Source organism: Phyllobates terribilis, unplaced genomic scaffold (genome assembly GCF_046119375.1).
Source record: "Phyllobates terribilis strain yellow unplaced genomic scaffold, ASM4611937v1 Scaffold_1017__1_contigs__length_469563, whole genome shotgun sequence".
In the NCBI taxonomy this organism is placed as follows: Eukaryota; Metazoa; Chordata; class Amphibia; order Anura; family Dendrobatidae; genus Phyllobates; species Phyllobates terribilis.
In genome coordinates this window covers 91,040-116,733 of record NW_027363777.1, presented here as the reverse complement: position 1 = coordinate 116,733, position 25,694 = coordinate 91,040, and the positions used below count along the sequence as shown (strand labels likewise).

Below are 25,694 nucleotides of genomic sequence, written 5' to 3'. Positions count from 1 at the left end.
CAGACATATTAGGCAAGCATTTTGGAGCTTTCACCTAAATAACTACAGGTGGTGAGATAAGCTGCACAATATAATTGACCTTTCAGTATATTGTTGCACACACACCATCTATTTAGCAAATGCCCTTGTTATCAACAGCAGCCTTTTAAACTCACCTGAGCTAACAGGTATGTGCGCTGGTTACTCTGCTGCGCTTAAAATTTCTTTTTTGGTTTGCTACAATGCCTTTTCTGAAACGTTGTCTCCTTCTGCTGGAACACTGACTTCTTTCATTTAATGCCTGCAGACTATAAAAGAGAACCCAACCCAAAAAGTTTGCTTGATTAGTCTGTGGCATTCTGTTAAACTGTTGCTTATGGCGGTCTCTGTGAGCTTCTCAGCGACATTCAGCCAGCCAGGTATCCTGCCTGCAGTAGATGGAATGTGGCAATGGAACGCTGGCTGCGCGTGTCATAATAGGCTCTGAGCCTTTATATACCTGTGCACAGCAGCAGCCACCTTCAGTCTGCTGCTGGACAGCCAGCAGCAGCAGCAGCAGGAGAGGTATGTAATCAGGAGCCCTCCTGCTAAGGGTAGACAGCTGCTCATTCCACCCCACCCCCCGCCTTAATTGGTTCTCCTCCCTTCCAACGGTGTTGAGGCGGGTGGGAACAGCAGGGGGTGAAGGTGCTGTGTTTAAAGAGGTGGAGTTATGCAGATCTAAAACGCGTGGATTGCAGCAGCAGCAAGCCGAAAAGTGCAGGCATGTAAGGGATCTAGAGGTTGACAACATGTCTTCTTAACGGGAGTCCAGGAGCTCATCTCCACAAATGGACTTTTCAGGATCCTTGGGTGGCTCCATAGTTTGAAACCAATTCTGGTTATCGCTTCTCGGCCTTTTGGCTAAGATCAAGTGTAGTATCTTTTGAAAAGGCAGTTTTGTCCTTGGGCTGCCCTAGTAAATTGATGCATATTACACACTGGTTTGGTGCACTTGTTAGTACGCCAGGTGGCTCATAGAGTTATCTGATGGAAAACATGGCCCTCCAGGATCGAAGTCACTAGGCTGGGTAAGTGTGAGGGCTTTGGAGCAATGTGCCCCAGGAGTAGGCGCCCTGGTGGGAGTCCAAGCTTACTGGGACTGGGAACCCCAGAAAGACTTGGCTTCGTAGCACGCCGCACCTTTGCCAATCATACTTTCTGAGCAACCCCCCCTATTCCTGGCCTCCGGGCTAGGAAGGGGAATTTTTATAAACCCGGTCGGAGGTCCGGTCAGCTTTGGGCTGAGAAACCAACACAGGCTCCAGCTCCACTAGGGTGGCAGCCTAGATGGAAGCTGGGAGCACGAAAACGGCTCTTCTCCGGCTTCGGCTAGGGAGAGCATCGGAGATCCCTGACCCTCGCTGTGGCCTTCTGGCTCGGAGGGATGGGGTTGGTTTATTGGGGACCCTCTCCTCCGGGAAGGGTCCACATGAATCCTCGCCTCGTGCGCTGTTTTGGTGTGACTTCGGTCACATTTTTCAGTGCCTTGGATGCAGCTTCAATCAAAAAAAAATCTGTTCTTATCAGTTTAATATCTGATACGTCCCCTATCTGGGGACCATATATTAAATGGATTTTTAGAACAGGGAGATGGAAAAAGAGCTTGCTCTGTCCACTCCACGCATTGACCTGGTATTGCAGTATCTCCAGGACCGGTGCACCCCTTCTTTAATGCAGTTTCTAAAATCAGAAAGAATTGAATTCAATGTTTTTTGTTCATTTTGCTTGTTTGTCTGATTTTGGGATGGACTCTTTGGCTTTGCTTTTCTTCTCCTCATTGGATTTTTCATGTTCAAAGTTGCAGAAGCCAGATTACAAGCTCATTTTGGTTCAACTTCAGCAACTGTGCATTGCATTGCCATGTAATGTGATGCAATGCTATCTTTCTAGCTCTCCCTTTTTACTTCCTTTTGGATAAACAGACATATTAGGCAAGAATTTTGGAGCTTTCACCTAAATAACTACAGGTGGTGAGATAAGCTGCACAATATAATTGACCTTTCAGTATATTGTTGCACACACACCATCTATTTAGCAAATGCCCTTGTTATCAACAGCAGCCTTTTAAACTCACCTGAGCTAACAGGTATGTGCGCTGGTTACTCTGCTGCACTTAAAATTTCTTTTTTGGTTTGCTACAATGCCTTTTCTGAAACGTTGTCTCCTTCTGCTGGAACACTGACTTCTTTCATTTAATGCCTGCAGACTATAAAAGAGAACCCAACCCAAAAAGTTTGGTTGATTAGTCTGTGGCATTCTGTTAAACTGTTGCTTATGGCGGTCTCTGTGAGCTTCTCAGCGACATTCAGCCAGCCAGGTATCCTGCCTGCAGTAGATGGAATGTGGCAATGGAACGCTGGCTGCGCGTGTCATAATAGGCTCTGAGCCTTTATATACCTGTGCACAGCAGCAGCCACCTTCAGTCTGCTGCTGGACAGCCAGCAGCAGCAGCAGGAGAGGTATGTAATCAGGAGCCCTCCTGCTAAGGGTAGACAGCTGCTCGTTCCACCCCACCCCCCGCCTTAATTGGTTCTCCTCCCTTCCAACGGTGTTGAGGCGGGTGGGAACAGCAGGGGGTGAAGGTGCTGTGTTTAAAGAGGTGGAGTTATGCAGATCTAAAACGCGTGGATTGCAGCAGCAGCAAGCCGAAAAGTGCAGGCATGTAAGGGATCTAGAGGTTGACAACATGTCTTCTTAACGGGAGTCCAGGAGCTCATCTCCACAAATGGACTTTTCAGGATCCTTGGGTGGCTCCGTAGTTTGAAACCAATTCTGGTTATCGCTTCTCGGCCTTTTGGCTAAGATCAAGTGTAGTATCTGTTCTTATCAGTTTAATATCTGATACGTCCCCTATCTGGGGACCATATATTAAATGGATTTTTAGAACAGGGAGATGGAAAAAGAGCTTGCTCTGTCCACTCCACGCATTGACCTGGTATTGCAGTATCTCCAGGACCGGTGCACCCCTTCTTTAATGCAGTTTCTAAAATCAGAAAGAATTGAATTCAATGTTTTTTGTTCATTTTGCTTGTTTGTCGGATTTTGGGATGGACTCTTTGGCTTTGCTTTTCTTCTCCTCATTGGATTTTTCATGTTCAAAGTTGCAGAAGCCAGATTACAAGCTCATTTTGGTTCAACTTCAGCAACTGTGCATTGCATTGCCATGTAATGTGATGCAATGCTATCTTTCTAGCTCTCCCTTTTTACTTCCTTTTGGATAAACAGACATATTAGGCAAGCATTTTGGAGCTTTCACCTAAATAACTACAGGTGGTGAGATAAGCTGCACAATATAATTGACCTTTCAGTATATTGTTGCACACACACCATCTATTTAGCAAATGCCCTTGTTATCAACAGCAGCCTTTTAAACTCACCTGAGCTAACAGGTATGTGCGCTGGTTACTCTGCTGCGCTTAAAATTTATTTTTTGGTTTGCTACAATGCCTTTTCTGAAACGTTGTCTCCTTCTGCTGGAACACTGACTTCTTTCATTTAATGCCTGCAGACTATCAAAGAGAACCCAACCCAAAAAGTTTGGTTGATTAGTCTGTGGCATTCTGTTAAACTGTTGCTTATGGCGGTCTCTGTGAGCTTCTCAGCGACATTCAGCCAGCCAGGTATCCTGCCTGCAGTAGATGGAATGTGGCAATGGAACGCTGGCTGCGCGTGTCATAATAGGCTCTGAGCCTTTATATACCTGTGCACAGCAGCAGCCACCTTCAGTCTGCTGCTGGACAGCCAGCAGCAGCAGCAGCAGGAGAGGTATGTAATCAGGAGCCCTCCTGCTAAGGGTAGACAGCTGCTCGTTCCACCCCACCCCCCGCCTTAATTGGTTCTCCTCCCTTCCAACGGTGTTGAGGCGGGTGGGAACAGCAGGGGGTGAAGGTGCTGTGTTTAAAGAGGTGGAGTTATGCAGATCTAAAACGCGTGGATTGCAGCAGCAGCAAGCCGAAAAGTGCAGGCATGTAAGGGATCTAGAGGTTGACAACATGTCTTCATAACGGGAGTCCAGGAGCTCATCTCCACAAATGGACTTTTCAGGATCCTTGGGTGGCTCCGTAGTTTGAAACCAATTCTGGTTATCGCTTCTCGGCCTTTTGGCTAAGATCAAGTGTAGTATCTGTTCTTATCAGTTTAATATCTGATACGTCCCCTATCTGGGGACCATATATTAAATGGATTTTTAGAACAGGGAGATGGAAAAAGAGCTTGCTCTGTCCACTCCACGCATTGACCTGGTATTGCAGTATCTCCAGGACCGGTGCACCCCTTCTTTAATGCAGTTTCTAAAATCAGAAAGAATTGAATTCAATGTTTTTTGTTCATTTTGCTTGTTTGTCGGATTTTGGGATGGACTCTTTGGCTTTGCTTTTCTTCTCCTCATTGGATTTTTCATGTTCAAAGTTGCAGAAGCCAGATTACAAGCTCATTTTGGTTCAACTTCAGCAACTGTGCATTGCATTGCCATGTAATGTGATGCAATGCTATCTTTCTAGCTCTCCCTTTTTACTTCCTTTTGGATAAACAGACATATTAGGCAAGCATTTTGGAGCTTTCACCTAAATAACTACAGGTGGTGAGATAAGCTGCACAATATAATTGACCTTTCAGTATATTGTTGCACACACACCATCTATTTAGCAAATGCCCTTGTTATCAACAGCAGCCTTTTAAACTCACCTGAGCTAACAGGTATGTGCGCTGGTTACTCTGCTGCGCTTAAAATTTCTTTTTTGGTTTGCTACAATGCCTTTTCTGAAACGTTGTCTCCTTCTGCTGGAACACTGACTTCTTTCATTTAATGCCTGCAGACTATAAAAGAGAACCCAACCCAAAAAGTTTGGTTGATTAGTCTGTGGCATTCTGTTAAACTGTTGCTTATGGCGGTCTCTGTGAGCTTCTCAGCGACATTCAGCCAGCCAGGTATCCTGCCTGCAGTAGATGGAATGTGGCAATGGAACGCTGGCTGCGCGTGTCATAATAGGCTCTGAGCCTTTATATACCTGTGCACAGCAGCAGCCACCTTCAGTCTGCTGCTGGACAGCCAGCAGCAGCAGCAGCAGGAGAGGTATGTAATCAGGAGCCCTCCTGCTAAGGGTAGACAGCTGCTCGTTCCACCCCACCCCCCGCCTTAATTGGTTCTCCTCCCTTCCAACGGTGTTGAGGCGGGTGGGAACAGCAGGGGGTGAAGGTGCTGTGTTTAAAGAGGTGGAGTTATGCAGATCTAAAACGCGTGGATTGCAGCAGCAGCAAGCCGAAAAGTGCAGGCATGTAAGGGATCTAGAGGTTGACAACATGTCTTCTTAACGGGAGTCCAGGAGCTCATCTCCACAAATGGACTTTTCAGGATCCTTGGGTGGCTCCGTAGTTTGAAACCAATTCTGGTTATCGCTTCTCGGCCTTTTGGCTAAGATCAAGTGTAGTATCTGTTCTTATCAGTTTAATATCTGATACGTCCCCTATCTGGGGACCATATATTAAATGGATTTTTAGAACAGGGAGATGGAAAAAGAGCTTGCTCTGTCCACTCCACGCATTGACCTGGTATTGCAGTATCTCCAGGACCGGTGCACCCCTTCTTTAATGCAGTTTCTAAAATCAGAAAGAATTGAATTCAATGTTTTTTGTTCATTTTGCTTGTTTGTCGGATTTTGGGATGGACTCTTTGGCTTTGCTTTTCTTCTCCTCATTGGATTTTTCATGTTCAAAGTTGCAGAAGCCAGATTACAAGCTCATTTTGGTTCAACTTCAGCAACTGTGCATTGCATTGCCATGTAATGTGATGCAATGCTATCTTTCTAGCTCTCCCTTTTTACTTCCTTTTGGATAAACAGACATATTAGGCAAGCATTTTGGAGCTTTCACCTAAATAACTACAGGTGGTGAGATAAGCTGCACAATATAATTGACCTTTCAGTATATTGTTGCACACACACCATCTATTTAGCAAATGCCCTTGTTATCAACAGCAGCCTTTTAAACTCACCTGAGCTAACAGGTATGTGCGCTGGTTACTCTGCTGCGCTTAAAATTTCTTTTTTGGTTTGCTACAATGCCTTTTCTGAAACGTTGTCTCCTTCTGCTGGAACACTGACTTCTTTCATTTAATGCCTGCAGACTATAAAAGAGAACCCAACCCAAAATGTTTGGTTGATTAGTCTGTGGCATTCTGTTAAACTGTTGCTTATGGCGGTCTCTGTGAGCTTCTCAGCGACATTCAGCCAGCCAGGTATCCTGCCTGCAGTAGATGGAATGTGGCAATGGAACGCTGGCTGCGCGTGTCATAATAGGCTCTGAGCCTTTATATACCTGTGCACAGCAGCAGCCACCTTCAGTCTGCTGCTGGACAGCCAGCAGCAGCAGCAGGAGAGGTATGTAATCAGGAGCCCTCCTGCTAAGGGTAGACAGCTGCTCGTTCCACCCCACCCCCCGCCTTAATTGGTTCTCCTCCCTTCCAACGGTGTTGAGGCGGGTGGGAACAGCAGGGGGTGAAGGTGCTGTGTTTAAAGAGGTGGAGTTATGCAGATCTAAAACGCGTGGATTGCAGCAGCAGCAAGCCGAAAAGTGCAGGCATGTAAGGGATCTAGAGGTTGACAACATGTCTTCTTAACGGGAGTCCAGGAGCTCATCTCCACAAATGGACTTTTCAGGATCCTTGGGTGACTCCGTAGTTTGAAACCAATTCTGGTTATCGCTTCTCGGCCTTTTGGCTAAGATCAAGTGTAGTATCTGTTCTTATCAGTTTAATATCTGATACGTCCCCTATCTGGGGACCATATATTAAATGGATTTTTAGAACAGGGAGATGGAAAAAGAGCTTGCTCTGTCCACTCCACGCATTGACCTGGTATTGCAGTATCTCCAGGACCGGTGCACCCCTTCTTTAATGCAGTTTCTAAAATCAGAAAGAATTGAATTCAATGTTTTTTGTTCATTTTGCTTGTTTGTCGGATTTTGGGATGGACTCTTTGGCTTTGCTTTTCTTCTCCTCATTGGATTTTTCATGTTCAAAGTTGCAGAAGCCAGATTACAAGCTCATTTTGGTTCAACTTCAGCAACTGTGCATTGCATTGCCATGTAATGTGATGCAATGCTATCTTTCTAGCTCTCCCTTTTTACTTCCTTTTGGATAAACAGACATATTAGGCAAGCATTTTGGAGCTTTCACCTAAATAACTACAGGTGGTGAGATAAGCTGCACAATATAATTGACCTTTCAGTATATTGTTGCACACACACCATCTATTTAGCAAATGCCCTTGTTATCAACAGCAGCCTTTTAAACTCACCTGAGCTAACAGGTATGTGCGCTGGTTACTCTGCTGCGCTTAAAATTTCTTTTTTGGTTTGCTACAATGCCTTTTCTGAAACGTTGTCTCCTTCTGCTGGAACACTGACTTCTTTCATTTAAAGCCTGCAGACTATAAAAGAGAACCCAACCCAAAAAGTTTGGTTGATTAGTCTGTGGCATTCTGTTAAACTGTTGCTTATGGCGGTCTCTGTGAGCTTCTCAGCGACATTCAGCCAGCCAGGTATCCTGCCTGCAGTAGATGGAATGTGGCAATGGAACGCTGGCTGCGCGTGTCATAATAGGCTCTGAGCCTTTATATACCTGTGCACAGCAGCAGCCACCTTCAGTCTGCTGCTGGACAGCCAGCAGCAGCAGCAGCAGGAGAGGTATGTAATCAGGAGCCCTCCTGCTAAGGGTAGACAGCTGCTCGTTCCACCCCACCCCCCGCCTTAATTGGTTCTCCTGCCTTCCAACGGTGTTGAGGCGGGTGGGAACAGCAGGGGGTGAAGGTGCTGTGTTTAAAGAGGTGGAGTTATGCAGATCTAAAACGCGTGGATTGCAGCAGCAGCAAGCCGAAAAGTGCAGGCATGTAAGGGATCTAGAGGTTGACAACATGTCTTCTTAACGGGAGTCCAGGAGCTCATCTCCACAAATGGACTTTTCAGGATCCTTGGGTGGCTCCGTAGTTTGAAACCAATTCTGGTTATCGCTTCTCGGCCTTTTGGCTAAGATCAAGTGTAGTATCTGTTCTTATCAGTTTAATATCTGATACGTCCCCTATCTGGGGACCATATATTAAATGGATTTTTAGAACAGGGAGATGGAAAAAGAGCTTGCTCTGTCCACTCCACGCATTGACCTGGTATTGCAGTATCTCCAGGACCGGTGCACCCCTTCTTTAATGCAGTTTCTAAAATCAGAAAGAATTGAATTCAATGTTTTTTGTTCATTTTGCTTGTTTGTCGGATTTTGGGATGGACTCTTTGGCTTTGCTTTTCTTCTCCTCATTGGATTTTTCATGTTCAAAGTTGCAGAAGCCAGATTACAAGCTCATTTTGGTTCAACTTCAGCAACTGTGCATTGCATTGCCATGTAATGTGATGCAATGCTATCTTTCTAGCTCTCCCTTTTTACTTCCTTTTGGATAAACAGACATATTAGGCAAGCATTTTGGAGCTTTCACCTAAATAACTACAGGTGGTGAGATAAGCTGCACAATATAATTGACCTTTCAGTATATTGTTGCACACACACCATCTATTTAGCAAATGCCCTTGTTATCAACAGCAGCCTTTTAAACTCACCTGAGCTAACAGGTATGTGCGCTGGTTACTCTGCTGCGCTTAAAATTTCTTTTTTGGTTTGCTACAATGCCTTTTCTGAAACGTTGTCTCCTTCTGCTGGAACACTGACTTCTTTCATTTAATGCCTGCAGACTATAAAAGAGAACCCAACCCAAAAAGTTTGGTTGATTAGTCTGTTGCATTCTGTTAAACTGTTGCTTATGGCGGTCTCTGTGAGCTTCTCAGCGACATTCAGCCAGCCAGGTATCCTGCCTGCAGTAGATGGAATGTGGCAATGGAACGCTGGCTGCGCGTGTCATAATAGGCTCTGAGCCTTTATATACCTGTGCACAGCAGCAGCCACCTTCAGTCTGCTGCTGGACAGCCAGCAGCAGCAGCAGCAGGAGAGGTATGTAATCAGGAGCCCTCCTGCTAAGGGTAGACAGCTGCTCGTTCCACCCCACCCCCCGCCTTAATTGGTTCTCCTCCCTTCCAATGGTGTTGAGGCGGGTGGGAACAGCAGGGGGTGAAGGTGCTGTGTTTAAAGAGGTGGAGTTATGCAGATCTAAAACGCGTGGATTGCAGCAGCAGCAAGCCGAAAAGTGCAGGCATGTAAGGGATCTAGAGGTTGACAACATGTCTTCTTAACGGGAGTCCAGGAGCTCATCTCCACAAATGGACTTTTCAGGATCCTTGGGTGGCTCCGTAGTTTGAAACCAATTCTGGTTATCGCTTCTCGGCCTTTTGGCTAAGATCAAGTGTAGTATCTTTTGAAAAGGCAGTTTTGTCCTTGGGCTGCCCTAGTAAATTGATGCATATTACACACTGGTTTGGTGCACTTGTTAGTACGCCAGGTGGCTCATAGAGTTATCTGATGGAAAACATGGCCCTCCAGGATCGAAGTCACTAGGCTGGGTAAGTGTGAGGGCTTTGGAGCAATGTGCCCCAGGAGTAGGCGCCCTGGTGGGAATCCAAGCTTACTGGGACTGGGAACCCCAGAAAGACTTGGCTTCGTTGCACGCCGCACCTTTGCCAATCATACTTTCTGAGCAACCCCCCCTATTCCTGGCCTCCGGGCTAGGAAGGGGAATTTTTATAAACCCGGTCGGAGGTCCGGTCAGCTTTGGGCTGAGAAACCAACACAGGCTCCAGCTCCACTAGGGTGGCAGCCTAGATAGAAGCTGGGAGCACGAAAACGGCTCTTCTCCGGCTTCGGCTAGGGAGAGCATCGGAGATCCCTGACCCTCGCTGTGGCCTTCTGGCTCGGAGGGATGGGGATGGTTTATTGGGGACCCTCTCCTCCGGGAAGGGTCCACATGAATCCTCGCCTCGTGCGCTGTTTTGGTGTGACTTCGGTCACATTTTTCAGTGCCTTGGATGCAGCTTCAATCAAAAAATCTGTTCTTATCAGTTTAATATCTGATACGTCCCCTATCTGGGGACCATATATTAAATGGATTTTTAGAACAGGGAGATGGAAAAAGAGCTTGCTCTGTCCACTCCACGCATTGACCTGGTATTGCAGTATCTCCAGGACCGGTGCACCCCTTCTTTAATGCAGTTTCTAAAATCAGAAAGAATTGAATTCAATGTTTTTTGTTCATTTTGCTTGTTTGTCGGATTTTGGGATGGACTCTTTGGCTTTGCTTTTCTTCTCCTCATTGGATTTTTCATGTTCAAAGTTGCAGAAGCCAGATTACAAGCTCATTTTGGTTCAACTTCAGCAACTGTGCATTGCATTGCCATGTAATGTGATGCAATGCTATCTTTCTAGCTCTCCCTTTTTACTTCCTTTTGGATAAACAGACATATTAGGCAAGCATTTTGGAGCTTTCACCTAAATAACTACAGGTGGTGAGATAAGCTGCACAATATAATTGACCTTTCAGTATATTGTTGCACACACACCATCTATTTAGCAAATGCCCTTGTTATCAACAGCAGCCTTTTAAACTCACCTGAGCTAACAGGTATGTGCGCTGGTTACTCTGCTGCGCTTAAAATTTCTTTTTTGGTTTGCTACAATGCCTTTTCTGAAACGTTGTCTCCTTCTGCTGGAACACTGACTTCTTTCATTTAATGCCTGCAGACTATAAAAGAGAACCCAACCCAAAAAGTTTGGTTGATTAGTCTGTGGCATTCTGTTAAACTGTTGCTTATGGCGGTCTCTGTGAGCTTCTCAGCGACATTCAGCCAGCCAGGTATCCTGCCTGCAGTAGATGGAATGTGGCAATGGAACGCTGGCTGCGCGTGTCATAATAGGCTCTGAGCCTTTATATACCTGTGCACAGCAGCAGCCACCTTCAGTCTGCTGCTGGACAGCCAGCAGCAGCAGCAGCAGGAGAGGTATGTAATCAGGAGCCCTCCTGCTAAGGGTAGACAGCTGCTCGTTCCACCCCACCCCCCGCCTTAATTGGTTCTCCTCCCTTCCAACGGTGTTGAGGCGGGTGGGAACAGCAGGGGGTGAAGGTGCTGTGTTTAAAGAGGTGGAGTTATGCAGATCTAAAACGCGTAGATTGCAGCAGCAGCAAGCCGAAAAGTGCAGGCATGTAAGGGATCTAGAGGTTGACAACATGTCTTCTTAACGGGAGTCCAGGAGCTCATCTCCACAAATGGACTTTTCAGGATCCTTGGGTGGCTCCGTAGTTTGAAACCAATTCTGGTTATCGCTTCTCGGCCTTTTGGCTAAGATCAAGTGTAGTATCTGTTCTTATCAGTTTAATATCTGATACGTCCCCTATCTGGGGACCATATATTAAATGGATTTTTAGAACAGGGAGATGGAAAAAGAGCTTGCTCTGTCACTCCACGCATTGACCTGGTATTGCAGTATCTCCAGGACCGGTGCACCCCTTCTTTAATGCAGTTTCTAAAATCAGAAAGAATTGAATTCAATGTTTTTTGTTCATTTTGCTTCTTTGTCGGATTTTGGGATGGACTCTTTGGCTTTGCTTTTCTTCTCCTCATTGGATTTTTCATGTTCAAAGTTGCAGAAGCCAGATTACAAGCTCATTTTGGTTCAACTTCAGCAACTGTGCATTGCATTGCCATGTAATGTGATGCAATGCTATCTTTCTAGCTCTCCCTTTTTACTTCCTTTTGGATAAACAGACATATTAGGCAAGCATTTTGGAGCTTTCACCTAAATAACTACAGGTGGTGAGATAAGCTGCACAATATAATTGACCTTTCAGTATATTGTTGCACACACACCATCTATTTAGCAAATGCCCTTGTTATCAACAGCAGCCTTTTAAACTCACCTGAGCTAACAGGTATGTGCGCTGGTTACTCTGCTGCGCTTAAAATTTCTTTTTTGGTTTGCTACAATGCCTTTTCTGAAACGTTGTCTCCTTCTGCTGGAACACTGACTTCTTTCATTTAATGCCTGCAGACTATAAAAGAGAACCCAACCCAAAAAGTTTGGTTGATTAGTCTGTGGCATTCTGTTAAACTGTTGCTTATGGCGGTCTCTGTGAGCTTCTCAGCGACATTCAGCCAGCCAGGTATCCTGCCTGCAGTAGATGGAATGTGGCAATGGAACGCTGGCTGCGCGTGTCATAATAGGCTCTGAGCCTTTATATACCTGTGCACAGCAGCAGCCACCTTCAGTCTGCTGCTGGACAGCCAGCAGCAGCAGCAGCAGGAGAGGTATGTAATCAGGAGCCCTCCTGCTAAGGGTAGACAGCTGCTCGCTCCACCCCACCCCCCGCCTTAATTGGTTCTCCTCCCTTCCAACGGTGTTGAGGCGGGTGGGAACAGCAGGGGGTGAAGGTGCTGTGTTTAAAGAGGTGGAGTTATGCAGATCTAAAACGCGTAGATTGCAGCAGCAGCAAGCCGAAAAGTGCAGGCATGTAAGGGATCTAGAGGTTGACAACATGTCTTCTTAACGGGAGTCCAGGAGCTCATCTCCACAAATGGACTTTTCAGGATCCTTGGGTGGCTCCGTAGTTTGAAACCAATTCTGGTTATCGCTTCTCGGCCTTTTGGCTAAGATCAAGTGTAGTATCTGTTCTTATCAGTTTAATATCTGATACGTCCCCTATCTGGGGACCATATATTAAATGGATTTTTAGAACAGGGAGATGGAAAAAGAGCTTGCTCTGTCCACTCCACGCATTGACCTGGTATTGCAGTATCTCCAGGACCGGTGCACCCCTTCTTTAATGCAGTTTCTAAAATCAGAAAGAATTGAATTCAATGTTTTTTGTTCATTTTGCTTGTTTGTCGGATTTTGGGATGGACTCTTTGGCTTTGCTTTTCTTCTCCTCATTGGATTTTTCATGTTCAAAGTTGCAGAAGCCAGATTACAAGCTCATTTTGGTTCAACTTCAGCAACTGTGCATTGCATTGCCATGTAATGTGATGCAATGCTATCTTTCTAGCTCTCCCTTTTTACTTCCTTTTGGATAAACAGACATATTAGGCAAGCATTTTGGAGCTTTCACCTAAATAACTACAGGTGGTGAGATAAGCTGCACAATATAATTGACCTTTCAGTATATTGTTGCACACACACCATCTATTTAGCAAATGCCCTTGTTATCAACAGCAGCCTTTTAAACTCACCTGAGCTAACAGGTATGTGCGCTGGTTACTCTGCTGCGCTTAAAATTTATTTTTTGGTTTGCTACAATGCCTTTTCTGAAACGTTGTCTCCTTCTGCTGGAACACTGACTTCTTTCATTTAATGCCTGCAGACTATAAAAGAGAACCCAACCCAAAAAGTTTGGTTGATTAGTCTGTGGCATTCTGTTAAACTGTTGCTTATGGCGGTCTCTGTGAGCTTCTCAGCGACATTCAGCCAGCCAGGTATCCTGCCTGCAGTAGATGGAATGTGGCAATGGAACGCTGGCTGCGCATGTCATAATAGGCTCTGAGCCTTTATATACCTGTGCACAGCAGCAGCCACCTTCAGTCTGCTGCTGGACAGCCAGCAGCAGCAGCAGCAGGAGAGGTATGTAATCAGGAGCCCTCCTGCTAAGGGTAGACAGCTGCTCGTTCCACCTCACCCCCCGCCTTAATTGGTTCTCCTCCCTTCCAACGGTGTTGAGGCGGGTGGGAACAGCAGGGGGTGAAGGTGCTGTGTTTAAAGAGGTGGAGTTATGCAGATCTAAAACGCGTGGATTGCAGCAGCAGCAAGCCGAAAAGTGCAGGCATGTAAGGGATCTAGAGGTTGACAACATGTCTTCTTAACGGGAGTCCAGGAGCTCATCTCCACAAATGGACTTTTCAGGATCCTTGGGTGGCTCCGTAGTTTGAAACCAATTCTGGTTATCGCTTCTCGGCCTTTTGGCTAAGATCAAGTGTAGTATCTGTTCTTATCAGTTTAATATCTGATACGTCCCCTATCTGGGGACCATATATTAAATGGATTTTTAGAACAGGGAGATGGAAAAAGAGCTTGCTCTGTCCACTCCACGCATTGACCTGGTATTGCAGTATCTCCAGGACCGGTGCACCCCTTCTTTAATGCAGTTTCTAAAATCAGAAAGAATTGAATTCAATGTTTTTTGTTCATTTTGCTTGTTTGTCGGATTTTGGGATGGACTCTTTGGCTTTGCTTTTCTTCTCCTCATTGGATTTTTCATGTTCAAAGTTGCAGAAGCCAGATTACAAGCTCATTTTGGTTCAACTTCAGCAACTGTGCATTGCATTGCCATGTAATGTGATGCAATGCTATCTTTCTAGCTCTCCCTTTTTACTTCCTTTTGGATAAACAGACATATTAGGCAAGCATTTTGGAGCTTTCACCTAAATAACTACAGGTGGTGAGATAAGCTGCACAATATAATTGACCTTTCAGTATATTGTTGCACACACACCATCTATTTAGCAAATGCCCTTGTTATCAACAGCAGCCTTTTAAACTCACCTGAGCTAACAGGTATGTGCGCTGGTTACTCTGCTGCGCTTAAAATTTCTTTTTTGGTTTGCTACAATGCCTTTTCTGAAACGTTGTCTCCTTCTGCTGGAACACTGACTTCTTTCATTTAATGCCTGCAGACTATAAAAGAGAACCCAACCCAAAAAGTTTGGTTGATTAGTCTGTGGCATTCTGTTAAACTGTTGCTTATGGCGGTCTCTGTGAGCTTCTCAGCGACATTCAGCCAGCCAGGTATCCTGCCTGCAGTAGATGGAATGTGGCAATGGAACGCTGGCTGCGCGTGTCATAATAGGCTCTGAGCCTTTATTTACCTGTGCACAGCAGCAGCCACCTTCAGTCTGCTGCTGGACAGCCAGCAGCAGCAGCAGCAGGAGAGGTATGTAATCAGGAGCCCTCCTGCTAAGGGTAGACAGCTGCTCGTTCCACCCCACCCCCCGCCTTAATTGGTTCTCCTCCCTTCCAACGGTGTTGAGGCGGGTGGGAACAGCAGGGGGTGAAGGTGCTGTGTTTAAAGAGGTGGAGTTATGCAGATCTAAAACGCGTGGATTGCAGCAGCAGCAAGCCGAAAAGTGCAGGCATGTAAGGGATCTAGAGGTTGACAACATGTCTTCTTAACGGGAGTCCAGGAGCTCATCTCCACAAATGGACTTTTCAGGATCCTTGGGTGGCTCCGTAGTTTGAAACCAATTCTGGTTATCGCTTCTCGGCCTTTTGGCTAAGATCAAGTGTAGTATCTGTTCTTATCAGTTTAATATCTGATACGTCCCCTATCTGGGGACCATATATTAAATGGATTTTTAGAACAGGGAGATGGAAAAAGAGCTTGCTCTGTCCACTCCACGCATTGACCTGGTATTGCAGTATCTCCAGGACCGGTGCACCCCTTCTTTAATGCAGTTTCTAAAATCAGAAAGAATTGAATTCAATGTTTTTTGTTCATTTTGCTTGTTTGTCGGATTTTGGGATGGACTCTTTGGCTTTGCTTTTCTTCTCCTCATTGGATTTTTCATGTTCAAAGTTGCAGAAGCCAGATTACAAGCTCATTTTGGTTCAACTTCAGCAACTGTGCATTGCATTGCCATGTAATGTGATGCAATGCTATCTTTCTAGCTCTCCCTTTTTACTTCCTTTTGGATAAACAGACATATTAGGCAAGCATTTTGGAGCTTTCACCTAAATAACTACAGGTGGTGAGATAAGCTGCACAATATAATTGACCTTTCAGTATATTGTTGCACACACACCATCTATTTAGCAAATGCCCTTGTTATCAACAGCAGCCTTTTAAACTCACCTGAGCTAACAGGTATGTGCGCTGGTTACTCTGCTGCGCTTAAAATTTCTTTTTTGGTTTGCTACAATGCCTTTTCTGAAACGTTGTCTCCTTCTGCTGGAACACTGACTTCTTTCATTTAATGCCTGCAGACTATAAAAGAGAACCCAACCCAAAAAGTTTGGTTGATTAGTCTGTGGCATTCTGTTAAACTGTTGCTTATGGCGGTCTCTGTGAGCTTCTCAGCGACATTCAGCCAGCCAGGTATCCTGCCTGCAGTAGATGGAATGTGGCAATGGAACGCTGGCTGCGCGTGTCATAATAGGCTCTGAGCCTTTATATACCTGTGCACAGCAGCAGCCACCTTCAGTCTGCTGCTGGACAGCCAGCAGCAGCAGCAGCAGGAGAGGTATGTAATCAGGAGCCCTCCTGCTAAGGGTAGACAGCTGCTCGTTCCACCCCACCCCCCGCCTTAATTGGTTCTCCTCCCTTCCAACGGTGTTGAGGCGGGTGGGAACAGCAGGGGGTGAAGGTGCTGTGTTTAAAGAGGTGGAGTTATGCAGATCTAAAACGCGTGGATTGCAGCAGCAGCAAGCCGAAAAGTGCAGGCATGTAAGGGATCTAGAGGTTGACAACATGTCTTCTTAACGGGAGTCCAGGAGCTCATCTCCACAAATGGACTTTTCAGGATCCTTGGGTGGCTCCGTAGTTTGAAACCAATTCTGGTTATCGCTTCTCGGCCTTTTGGCTAAGATCAAGTGTAGTATCTGTTCTTATCAGTTTAATATCTGATACGTCCCCTATCTGGGGACCATATATTAAATGGATTTTTAGAACAGGGAGATGGAAAAAGAGCTTGCTCTGTCCACTCCACGCATTGACCTGGTATTGCAGTATCTCCAGGACCGGTGCACCCCTTCTTTAATGCAGTTTCTAAAATCAGAAAGAATTGAATTCAATGTTTTTTGTTCATTTTGCTTGTTTGTCGGATTTTGGGATGGACTCTTTGGCTTTGCTTTTCTTCTCCTCATTGGATTTTTCATGTTCAAAGTTGCAGAAGCCAGATTACAAGCTCATTTTGGTTCAACTTCAGCAACTGTGCATTGCATTGCCATGTAATGTGATGCAATGCTATCTTTCTAGCTCTCCCTTTTTACTTCCTTTTGGATAAACAGACATATTAGGCAAGCATTTTGGAGCTTTCACCTAAATAACTACAGGTGGTGAGATAAGCTGCACAATATAATTGACCTTTCAGTATATTGTTGCACACACACCATCTATTTAGCAAATGCCCTTGTTATCAACAGCAGCCTTTTAAACTCACCTGAGCTAACAGGTATGTGCGCTGGTTACTCTGCTGCGCTTAAAATTTCTTTTTTGGTTTGCTACAATGCCTTTTCTGAAACGTTGTCTCCTTCTGCTGGAACACTGACTTCTTTCATTTAATGCCTGCAGACTATAAAAGAGAACCCAACCCAAAAAGTTTGGTTGATTAGTCTGTGGCATTCTGTTAAACTGTTGCTTATGGCGGTCTCTGTGAGCTTCTCAGCGACATTCAGCCAGCCAGGTATCCTGCCTGCAGTAGATGGAATGTGGCAATGGAACGCTGGCTGCGCGTGTCATAATAGGCTCTGAGCCTTTATATACCTGTGCACAGCAGCAGCCACCTTCAGTCTGCTGCTGGACAGCCAGCAGCAGCAGCAGCAGGAGAGGTATGTAATCAGGAGCCCTCCTGCTAAGGGTAGACAGCTGCTCGTTCCACCCCACCCCCCGCCTTAATTGGTTCTCCTCCCTTCCAACGGTGTTGAGGCGGGTGGGAACAGCAGGGGGTGAAGGTGCTGTGTTTAAAGAGGTGGAGTTATGCAGATCTAAAACGCGTGGATTGCAGCAGCAGCAAGCCGAAAAGTGCAGGCATGTAAGGGATCTAGAGGTTGACAACATGTCTTCTTAACGGGAGTCCAGGAGCTCATCTCCACAAATGGACTTTTCAGGATCCTTGGGTGGCTCCGTAGTTTGAAACCAATTCTGGTTATCGCTTCTCGGCCTTTTGGCTAAGATCAAGTGTAGTATCTGTTCTTATCAGTTTAATATCTGATACGTCCCCTATCTGGGGACCATATATTAAATGGATTTTTAGAACAGGGAGATGGAAAAAGAGCTTGCTCTGTCCACTCCACGCATTGACCTGGTATTGCAGTATCTCCAGGACCGGTGCACCCCTTCTTTAATGCAGTTTCTAAAATCAGAAAGAATTGAATTCAATGTTTTTTGTTCATTTTGCTTGTTTGTCGGATTTTGGGATGGACTCTTTGGCTTTGCTTTTCTTCTCCTCATTGGATTTTTCATGTTCAAAGTTGCAGAAGCCAGATTACAAGCTCATTTTGGTTCAACTTCAGCAACTGTGCATTGCATTGCCATGTAATGTGATGCAATGCTATCTTTCTAGCTCTCCCTTTTTACTTCCTTTTGGATAAACAGACATATTAGGCAAGCATTTTGGAGCTTTCACCTAAATAACTACAGGTGGTGAGATAAGCTGCACAATATAATTGACCTTTCAGTATATTGTTGCACACACACCATCTATTTAGCAAATGCCCTTGTTATCAACAGCAGCCTTTTAAACTCACCTGAGCTAACAGGTATGTGCGCTGGTTACTCTGCTGCGCTTAAAATTTCTTTTTTGGTTTGCTACAATGCCTTTTCTGAAACGTTGTCTCCTTCTGCTGGAACACTGACTTCTTTCATTTAATGCCTGCAGACTATAAAAGAGAACCCAACCCAAAAAGTTTGCTTGATTAGTCTGTGGCATTCTGTTAAACTGTTGCTTATGGCGGTCTCTGTGAGCTTCTCAGCGACATTCAGCCAGCCAGGTATCCTGCCTGCAGTAGATGGAATGTGGCAATGGAACGCTGGCTGCGCGTGTCATAATAGGCTCTGAGCCTTTATATACCTGTGCACAGCAGCAGCCACCTTCAGTCTGCTGCTGGACAGCCAGCAGCAGCAGCAGCAGGAGAGGTATGTAATCAGGAGCCCTCCTGCTAAGGGTAGACAGCTGCTCGTTCCACCCCACCCCCCGCCTTAATTGGTTCTCCTCCCTTCCAACGGTGTTGAGGCGGGTGGGAACAGCAGGGGGTGAAGGTGCTGTGTTTAAAGAGGTGGAGTTATGCAGATCTAAAACGCGTGGATTGCAGCAGCAGCAAGCCGAAAAGTGCAGGCATGTAAGGGATCTAGAGGTTGACAACATGTCTTCTTAACGGGAGTCCAGGAGCTCATCTCCACAAATGGACTTTTCAGGATCCTTGGGTGGCTCCATAGTTTGAAACCAATTCTGGTTATCGCTTCTCGGCCTTTTGGCTAAGATCAAGTGTAGTATCTTTTGAAAAGGCAGTTTTGTCCTTGGGCTGCCCTAGTAAATTGATGCATATTACACACTGGTTTGGTGCACTTGTTAGTACGCCAGGTGGCTCATAGAGTTATCTGATGGAAAACATGGCCCTCCAGGATCGAAGTCACTAGGCTGGGTAAGTGTGAGGGCTTTGGAGCAATGTGCCCCAGGAGTAGGCGCCCTGGTGGGAGTCCAAGCTTACTGGGACTGGGAACCCCAGAAAGACTTGGCTTCGTAGCACGCCGCACCTTTGCCAATCATACTTTCTGAGCAACCCCCCCTATTCCTGGCCTCCGGGCTAGGAAGGGGAATTTTTATAAACCCGGTCGGAGGTCCGGTCAGCTTTGGGCTGAGAAACCAACACAGGCTCCAGCTCCACTAGGGTGGCAGCCTAGATGGAAGCTGGGAGCACGAAAACGGCTCTTCTCCGGCTTCGGCTAGGGAGAGCATCGGAGATCCCTGACCCTCGCTGTGGCCTTCTGGCTCGGAGGGATGGGGTTGGTTTATTGGGGACCCTCTCCTCCGGGAAGGGTCCACATGAATCCTCGCCTCGTGCGCTGTTTTGGTGTGACTTCGGTCACATTTTTCAGTGCCTTGGATGCAGCTTCAATCAAAAAAAAATCTGTTCTTATCAGTTTAATATCTGATACGTCCCCTATCTGGGGACCATATATTAAATGGATTTTTAGAACAGGGAGATGGAAAAAGAGCTTGCTCTGTCCACTCCACGCATTGACCTGGTATTGCAGTATCTCCAGGACCGGTGCACCCCTTCTTTAATGCAGTTTCTAAAATCAGAAAGAATTGAATTCAATGTTTTTTGTTCATTTTGCTTGTTTGTCGGATTTTGGGATGGACTCTTTGGCTTTGCTTTTCTTCTCCTCATTGGATTTTTCATGTTCAAAGTTGCAGAAGCCAGATTACAAGCTCATTTTGGTTCAACTTCAGCAACTGTGCATTGCATTGCCATGTAATGTGATGCAATGCTATCTTTCTAGCTCTCCCTTTTTACTTCCTTTTGGATAAACAGACATATTAGGCAAGAATTTTGGAGCTTTCACCTAAATAACTACAGGTGGTGAGATAAGCTGCACAATATAATTGACCTTTCAGTATATTGTTGCACACACACCATCTATTTAGCAAATGCCCTTGTTATCAACAGCAGCCTTTTAAACTCACCTGAGCTAACAGGTATGTGCGCTGGTTACTCTGCTGCACTTAAAATTTCTTTTTTGGTTTGCTACAATGCCTTTTCTGAAACGTTGTCTCCTTCTGCTGGAACACTGACTTCTTTCATTTAATGCCTGCAGACTATAAAAGAGAACCCAACCCAAAAAGTTTGGTTGATTAGTCTGTGGCATTCTGTTAAACTGTTGCTTATGGCGGTCTCTGTGAGCTTCTCAGCGACATTCAGCCAGCCAGGTATCCTGCCTGCAGTAGATGGAATGTGGCAATGGAACGCTGGCTGCGCGTGTCATAATAGGCTCTGAGCCTTTATATACCTGTGCACAGCAGCAGCCACCTTCAGTCTGCTGCTGGACAGCCAGCAGCAGCAGCAGGAGAGGTATGTAATCAGGAGCCCTCCTGCTAAGGGTAGACAGCTGCTCGTTCCACCCCACCCCCCGCCTTAATTGGTTCTCCTCCCTTCCAACGGTGTTGAGGCGGGTGGGAACAGCAGGGGGTGAAGGTGCTGTGTTTAAAGAGGTGGAGTTATGCAGATCTAAAACGCGTGGATTGCAGCAGCAGCAAGCCGAAAAGTGCAGGCATGTAAGGGATCTAGAGGTTGACAACATGTCTTCTTAACGGGAGTCCAGGAGCTCATCTCCACAAATGGACTTTTCAGGATCCTTGGGTGGCTCCGTAGTTTGAAACCAATTCTGGTTATCGCTTCTCGGCCTTTTGGCTAAGATCAAGTGTAGTATCTGTTCTTATCAGTTTAATATCTGATACGTCCCCTATCTGGGGACCATATATTAAATGGATTTTTAGAACAGGGAGATGGAAAAAGAGCTTGCTCTGTCCACTCCACGCATTGACCTGGTATTGCAGTATCTCCAGGACCGGTGCACCCCTTCTTTAATGCAGTTTCTAAAATCAGAAAGAATTGAATTCAATGTTTTTTGTTCATTTTGCTTGTTTGTCGGATTTTGGGATGGACTCTTTGGCTTTGCTTTTCTTCTCCTCATTGGATTTTTCATGTTCAAAGTTGCAGAAGCCAGATTACAAGCTCATTTTGGTTCAACTTCAGCAACTGTGCATTGCATTGCCATGTAATGTGATGCAATGCTATCTTTCTAGCTCTCCCTTTTTACTTCCTTTTGGATAAACAGACATATTAGGCAAGCATTTTGGAGCTTTCACCTAAATAACTACAGGTGGTGAGATAAGCTGCACAATATAATTGACCTTTCAGTATATTGTTGCACACACACCATCTATTTAGCAAATGCCCTTGTTATCAACAGCAGCCTTTTAAACTCACCTGAGCTAACAGGTATGTGCGCTGGTTACTCTGCTGCGCTTAAAATTTATTTTTTGGTTTGCTACAATGCCTTTTCTGAAACGTTGTCTCCTTCTGCTGGAACACTGACTTCTTTCATTTAATGCCTGCAGACTATCAAAGAGAACCCAACCCAAAAAGTTTGGTTGATTAGTCTGTGGCATTCTGTTAAACTGTTGCTTATGGCGGTCTCTGTGAGCTTCTCAGCGACATTCAGCCAGCCAGGTATCCTGCCTGCAGTAGATGGAATGTGGCAATGGAACGCTGGCTGCGCGTGTCATAATAGGCTCTGAGCCTTTATATACCTGTGCACAGCAGCAGCCACCTTCAGTCTGCTGCTGGACAGCCAGCAGCAGCAGCAGCAGGAGAGGTATGTAATCAGGAGCCCTCCTGCTAAGGGTAGACAGCTGCTCGTTCCACCCCACCCCCCGCCTTAATTGGTTCTCCTCCCTTCCAACGGTGTTGAGGCGGGTGGGAACAGCAGGGGGTGAAGGTGCTGTGTTTAAAGAGGTGGAGTTATGCAGATCTAAAACGCGTGGATTGCAGCAGCAGCAAGCCGAAAAGTGCAGGCATGTAAGGGATCTAGAGGTTGACAACATGTCTTCATAACGGGAGTCCAGGAGCTCATCTCCACAAATGGACTTTTCAGGATCCTTGGGTGGCTCCGTAGTTTGAAACCAATTCTGGTTATCGCTTCTCGGCCTTTTGGCTAAGATCAAGTGTAGTATCTGTTCTTATCAGTTTAATATCTGATACGTCCCCTATCTGGGGACCATATATTAAATGGATTTTTAGAACAGGGAGATGGAAAAAGAGCTTGCTCTGTCCACTCCACGCATTGACCTGGTATTGCAGTATCTCCAGGACCGGTGCACCCCTTCTTTAATGCAGTTTCTAAAATCAGAAAGAATTGAATTCAATGTTTTTTGTTCATTTTGCTTGTTTGTCGGATTTTGGGATGGACTCTTTGGCTTTGCTTTTCTTCTCCTCATTGGATTTTTCATGTTCAAAGTTGCAGAAGCCAGATTACAAGCTCATTTTGGTTCAACTTCAGCAACTGTGCATTGCATTGCCATGTAATGTGATGCAATGCTATCTTTCTAGCTCTCCCTTTTTACTTCCTTTTGGATAAACAGACATATTAGGCAAGCATTTTGGAGCTTTCACCTAAATAACTACAGGTGGTGAGATAAGCTGCACAATATAATTGACCTTTCAGTATATTGTTGCACACACACCATCTATTTAGCAAATGCCCTTGTTATCAACAGCAGCCTTTTAAACTCACCTGAGCTAACAGGTATGTGCGCTGGTTACTCTGCTGCGCTTAAAATTTCTTTTTTGGTTTGCTACAATGCCTTTTCTGAAACGTTGTCTCCTTCTGCTGGAACACTGACTTCTTTCATTTAATGCCTGCAGACTATAAAAGAGAACCCAACCCAAAAAGTTTGGTTGATTAGTCTGTGGCATTCTGTTAAACTGTTGCTTATGGCGGTCTCTGTGAGCTTCTCAGCGACATTCAGCCAGCCAGGTATCCTGCCTGCAGTAGATGGAATGTGGCAATGGAACGCTGGCTGCGCGTGTCATAATAGGCTCTGAGCCTTTATATACCTGTGCACAGCAGCAGCCACCTTCAGTCTGCTGCTGGACAGCCAGCAGCAGCAGCAGCAGGAGAGGTATGTAATCAGGAGCCCTCCTGCTAAGGGTAGACAGCTGCTCGTTCCACCCCACCCCCCGCCTTAATTGGTTCTCCTCCCTTCCAACGGTGTTGAGGCGGGTGGGAACAGCAGGGGGTGAAGGTGCTGTGTTTAAAGAGGTGGAGTTATGCAGATCTAAAACGCGTGGATTGCAGCAGCAGCAAGCCGAAAAGTGCAGGCATGTAAGGGATCTAGAGGTTGACAACATGTCTTCTTAACGGGAGTCCAGGAGCTCATCTCCACAAATGGACTTTTCAGGATCCTTGGGTGGCTCCGTAGTTTGAAACCAATTCTGGTTATCGCTTCTCGGCCTTTTGGCTAAGATCAAGTGTAGTATCTGTTCTTATCAGTTTAATATCTGATACGTCCCCTATCTGGGGACCATATATTAAATGGATTTTTAGAACAGGGAGATGGAAAAAGAGCTTGCTCTGTCCACTCCACGCATTGACCTGGTATTGCAGTATCTCCAGGACCGGTGCACCCCTTCTTTAATGCAGTTTCTAAAATCAGAAAGAATTGAATTCAATGTTTTTTGTTCATTTTGCTTGTTTGTCGGATTTTGGGATGGACTCTTTGGCTTTGCTTTTCTTCTCCTCATTGGATTTTTCATGTTCAAAGTTGCAGAAGCCAGATTACAAGCTCATTTTGGTTCAACTTCAGCAACTGTGCATTGCATTGCCATGTAATGTGATGCAATGCTATCTTTCTAGCTCTCCCTTTTTACTTCCTTTTGGATAAACAGACATATTAGGCAAGCATTTTGGAGCTTTCACCTAAATAACTACAGGTGGTGAGATAAGCTGCACAATATAATTGACCTTTCAGTATATTGTTGCACACACACCATCTATTTAGCAAATGCCCTTGTTATCAACAGCAGCCTTTTAAACTCACCTGAGCTAACAGGTATGTGCGCTGGTTACTCTGCTGCGCTTAAAATTTCTTTTTTGGTTTGCTACAATGCCTTTTCTGAAACGTTGTCTCCTTCTGCTGGAACACTGACTTCTTTCATTTAATGCCTGCAGACTATAAAAGAGAACCCAACCCAAAATGTTTGGTTGATTAGTCTGTGGCATTCTGTTAAACTGTTGCTTATGGCGGTCTCTGTGAGCTTCTCAGCGACATTCAGCCAGCCAGGTATCCTGCCTGCAGTAGATGGAATGTGGCAATGGAACGCTGTCTGCGCGTGTCATAATAGGCTCTGAGCCTTTATATACCTGTGCACAGCAGCAGCCACCTTCAGTCTGCTGCTGGACAGCCAGCAGCAGCAGCAGGAGAGGTATGTAATCAGGAGCCCTCCTGCTAAGGGTAGACAGCTGCTCGTTCCACCCCACCCCCCGCCTTAATTGGTTCTCCTCCCTTCCAACGGTGTTGAGGCGGGTGGGAACAGCAGGGGGTGAAGGTGCTGTGTTTAAAGAGGTGGAGTTATGCAGATCTAAAACGCGTGGATTGCAGCAGCAGCAAGCCGAAAAGTGCAGGCATGTAAGGGATCTAGAGGTTGACAACATGTCTTCTTAACGGGAGTCCAGGAGCTCATCTCCACAAATGGACTTTTCAGGATCCTTGGGTGACTCCGTAGTTTGAAACCAATTCTGGTTATCGCTTCTCGGCCTTTTGGCTAAGATCAAGTGTAGTATCTGTTCTTATCAGTTTAATATCTGATACGTCCCCTATCTGGGGACCATATATTAAATGGATTTTTAGAACAGGGAGATGGAAAAAGAGCTTGCTCTGTCCACTCCACGCATTGACCTGGTATTGCAGTATCTCCAGGACCGGTGCACCCCTTCTTTAATGCAGTTTCTAAAATCAGAAAGAATTGAATTCAATGTTTTTTGTTCATTTTGCTTGTTTGTCGGATTTTGGGATGGACTCTTTGGCTTTGCTTTTCTTCTCCTCATTGGATTTTTCATGTTCAAAGTTGCAGAAGCCAGATTACAAGCTCATTTTGGTTCAACTTCAGCAACTGTGCATTGCATTGCCATGTAATGTGATGCAATGCTATCTTTCTAGCTCTCCCTTTTTACTTCCTTTTGGATAAACAGACATATTAGGCAAGCATTTTGGAGCTTTCACCTAAATAACTACAGGTGGTGAGATAAGCTGCACAATATAATTGACCTTTCAGTATATTGTTGCACACACACCATCTATTTAGCAAATGCCCTTGTTATCAACAGCAGCCTTTTAAACTCACCTGAGCTAACAGGTATGTGCGCTGGTTACTCTGCTGCGCTTAAAATTTCTTTTTTGGTTTGCTACAATGCCTTTTCTGAAACGTTGTCTCCTTCTGCTGGAACACTGACTTCTTTCATTTAAAGCCTGCAGACTATAAAAGAGAA

At 45.5% G+C, this 25,694-nt stretch overlaps 18 non-coding genes and 3 pseudogenes across 18 annotated transcripts; all 21 read left to right on the top strand.

Moving 5' to 3' along the window:
- Positions 1 to 862: 862 nt before the first annotated feature.
- Positions 863 to 978, top strand: LOC141241637 (U2 spliceosomal RNA; annotated as a pseudogene).
- Positions 979 to 1,502: 524 nt separating this feature from the next.
- LOC141241594 (U2 spliceosomal RNA) lies at positions 1,503 to 1,687 on the top strand. Its single transcript, XR_012306329.1, has one exon. It is a non-coding gene; the product is annotated as a U2 spliceosomal RNA (small nuclear RNA).
- Positions 1,688 to 2,799: 1,112 nt separating this feature from the next.
- On the top strand, positions 2,800 to 2,990 carry LOC141241658 (U2 spliceosomal RNA). The gene has a single exon (XR_012306369.1). It is a non-coding gene; the product is annotated as a U2 spliceosomal RNA (small nuclear RNA).
- Positions 2,991 to 4,105: 1,115 nt separating this feature from the next.
- LOC141241656 (U2 spliceosomal RNA) lies at positions 4,106 to 4,296 on the top strand. Its single transcript, XR_012306367.1, has one exon. It is a non-coding gene; the product is annotated as a U2 spliceosomal RNA (small nuclear RNA).
- Positions 4,297 to 5,411: 1,115 nt separating this feature from the next.
- On the top strand, positions 5,412 to 5,602 carry LOC141241655 (U2 spliceosomal RNA). Its single transcript, XR_012306366.1, has one exon. It is a non-coding gene; the product is annotated as a U2 spliceosomal RNA (small nuclear RNA).
- A 1,112-nt stretch (positions 5,603 to 6,714) lies between these two features.
- Positions 6,715 to 6,905, top strand: LOC141241654 (U2 spliceosomal RNA). Its single transcript, XR_012306365.1, has one exon. It is a non-coding gene; the product is annotated as a U2 spliceosomal RNA (small nuclear RNA).
- A 1,115-nt stretch (positions 6,906 to 8,020) lies between these two features.
- LOC141241653 (U2 spliceosomal RNA) lies at positions 8,021 to 8,211 on the top strand. Its single transcript, XR_012306364.1, has one exon. It is a non-coding gene; the product is annotated as a U2 spliceosomal RNA (small nuclear RNA).
- Positions 8,212 to 9,326: 1,115 nt separating this feature from the next.
- Positions 9,327 to 9,442, top strand: LOC141241636 (U2 spliceosomal RNA; annotated as a pseudogene).
- Positions 9,443 to 9,966: 524 nt separating this feature from the next.
- Positions 9,967 to 10,148, top strand: LOC141241590 (U2 spliceosomal RNA). The gene has a single exon (XR_012306326.1). It is a non-coding gene; the product is annotated as a U2 spliceosomal RNA (small nuclear RNA).
- A 1,115-nt stretch (positions 10,149 to 11,263) lies between these two features.
- Positions 11,264 to 11,453, top strand: LOC141241579 (U2 spliceosomal RNA). The gene has a single exon (XR_012306315.1). It is a non-coding gene; the product is annotated as a U2 spliceosomal RNA (small nuclear RNA).
- Positions 11,454 to 12,568: 1,115 nt separating this feature from the next.
- On the top strand, positions 12,569 to 12,759 carry LOC141241652 (U2 spliceosomal RNA). The gene has a single exon (XR_012306363.1). It is a non-coding gene; the product is annotated as a U2 spliceosomal RNA (small nuclear RNA).
- Positions 12,760 to 13,874: 1,115 nt separating this feature from the next.
- LOC141241651 (U2 spliceosomal RNA) lies at positions 13,875 to 14,065 on the top strand. The gene has a single exon (XR_012306362.1). It is a non-coding gene; the product is annotated as a U2 spliceosomal RNA (small nuclear RNA).
- A 1,115-nt stretch (positions 14,066 to 15,180) lies between these two features.
- On the top strand, positions 15,181 to 15,371 carry LOC141241650 (U2 spliceosomal RNA). The gene has a single exon (XR_012306361.1). It is a non-coding gene; the product is annotated as a U2 spliceosomal RNA (small nuclear RNA).
- Positions 15,372 to 16,486: 1,115 nt separating this feature from the next.
- LOC141241649 (U2 spliceosomal RNA) lies at positions 16,487 to 16,677 on the top strand. The gene has a single exon (XR_012306360.1). It is a non-coding gene; the product is annotated as a U2 spliceosomal RNA (small nuclear RNA).
- Positions 16,678 to 17,792: 1,115 nt separating this feature from the next.
- Positions 17,793 to 17,983, top strand: LOC141241645 (U2 spliceosomal RNA). Its single transcript, XR_012306359.1, has one exon. It is a non-coding gene; the product is annotated as a U2 spliceosomal RNA (small nuclear RNA).
- Positions 17,984 to 19,098: 1,115 nt separating this feature from the next.
- On the top strand, positions 19,099 to 19,214 carry LOC141241635 (U2 spliceosomal RNA; annotated as a pseudogene).
- A 524-nt stretch (positions 19,215 to 19,738) lies between these two features.
- LOC141241593 (U2 spliceosomal RNA) lies at positions 19,739 to 19,923 on the top strand. The gene has a single exon (XR_012306328.1). It is a non-coding gene; the product is annotated as a U2 spliceosomal RNA (small nuclear RNA).
- Positions 19,924 to 21,035: 1,112 nt separating this feature from the next.
- LOC141241634 (U2 spliceosomal RNA) lies at positions 21,036 to 21,226 on the top strand. Its single transcript, XR_012306358.1, has one exon. It is a non-coding gene; the product is annotated as a U2 spliceosomal RNA (small nuclear RNA).
- Positions 21,227 to 22,341: 1,115 nt separating this feature from the next.
- LOC141241622 (U2 spliceosomal RNA) lies at positions 22,342 to 22,532 on the top strand. The gene has a single exon (XR_012306352.1). It is a non-coding gene; the product is annotated as a U2 spliceosomal RNA (small nuclear RNA).
- Positions 22,533 to 23,647: 1,115 nt separating this feature from the next.
- Positions 23,648 to 23,838, top strand: LOC141241610 (U2 spliceosomal RNA). The gene has a single exon (XR_012306343.1). It is a non-coding gene; the product is annotated as a U2 spliceosomal RNA (small nuclear RNA).
- A 1,112-nt stretch (positions 23,839 to 24,950) lies between these two features.
- On the top strand, positions 24,951 to 25,141 carry LOC141241599 (U2 spliceosomal RNA). The gene has a single exon (XR_012306334.1). It is a non-coding gene; the product is annotated as a U2 spliceosomal RNA (small nuclear RNA).
- Positions 25,142 to 25,694: the final 553 nt, after the last annotated feature.